We start from the raw sequence: 945 nt of genomic DNA, 5'->3' as shown, positions 1-945 counted from the left end.
GGATGTCGGTAGCTTAGTGTTCCATTAAGGCTGGTTCATGTCCTCTTGGTTGTCGTTCTACTAGCATTGTGTCTTCTCAGGTTTGCATCATCTCCAATCGGCAATTTGAGTCTCTCATGTGGCTGTGGGCAATATCGATTAGTGTGGAGTTCTTGATTTGCAAAGGGATGTCTTGTTGGACCCTCCCATGTTTCCTGGCAGCATATGGCTTCTTCGGTTTCCAGTGTAAACCTCTGTCTATGTCAACAATGTGGCATCCTTCGAGCCGGGGCAAGAGAAGGCAGTTTTCATTTGCAGTTTTGCACCTGCTTTGGTTAACATGGTTCTTGCATGGACCTTACATGGTATATCAGATCTTAAATTACTAAAAGCAACACAAAAGGGGATGTAGCTCAGATGGTAGAGCGCTCGCTTAGCATGCGAGAGGTATGGGGATCGATACCCCACTTCTCCATTTCTGTTTCTCTTTTTTTCTTTGCAGGTCTGAGTACTCTGGAATGGAAATCTACCTGTACCAAAAGTGTAGAACATGAAAGCGCATCTGGTGTAGTGGTATCATAGTACCCTCCCACGGTATCAAACCAGGGTTCGACTCCCTGTATGCGCATTTTTAAAAAAAAATTCAATTAATTTTTTGTAAGTTCAAGTCCTACATCTGAATCGGCTTAATTATCACTAATTTTTGTAGATAGATAATGGAAACATCATGGTAAAACTGTCACCATGCAAGCTACAAATCTTCATCCAGATAAAAAATTAGTACACTTACGCGGTCCATTGTTTTGGGTGAAATAAAAGGAACAAAACCAGGTTCCACTATGATGAACAAAAGCGTTAGCCAATACTAATCCTGGTCACATAAGCAGCAGCAAAGAAAGACCACACTTGCAACATTTATATATATCACCAAAGTACCAACCTTTTTTCTCCCAACAGGTGAAAGTC

General features: G+C 41.5%; 1 non-coding gene across 1 annotated transcript; it reads left to right on the top strand.

The window, feature by feature from the left end:
- The first annotated feature begins 381 nt into the window (after positions 1 to 381).
- Positions 382 to 454, top strand: TRNAA-AGC. The gene has a single exon. It is a non-coding gene; the product is annotated as a tRNA-Ala (tRNA).
- The last annotated feature ends 491 nt before the right edge of the window (positions 455 to 945 follow it).

Source organism: Triticum dicoccoides, chromosome 7A (assembly GCF_002162155.2).
Source record: "Triticum dicoccoides isolate Atlit2015 ecotype Zavitan chromosome 7A, WEW_v2.0, whole genome shotgun sequence".
Lineage (NCBI taxonomy): Eukaryota > Viridiplantae > Streptophyta > Magnoliopsida > Poales > Poaceae > Triticum > Triticum dicoccoides.
The sequence above is the reverse complement of the archived record's forward strand: the minus strand, read 5'-3'. Positions and strand labels throughout refer to the sequence as shown.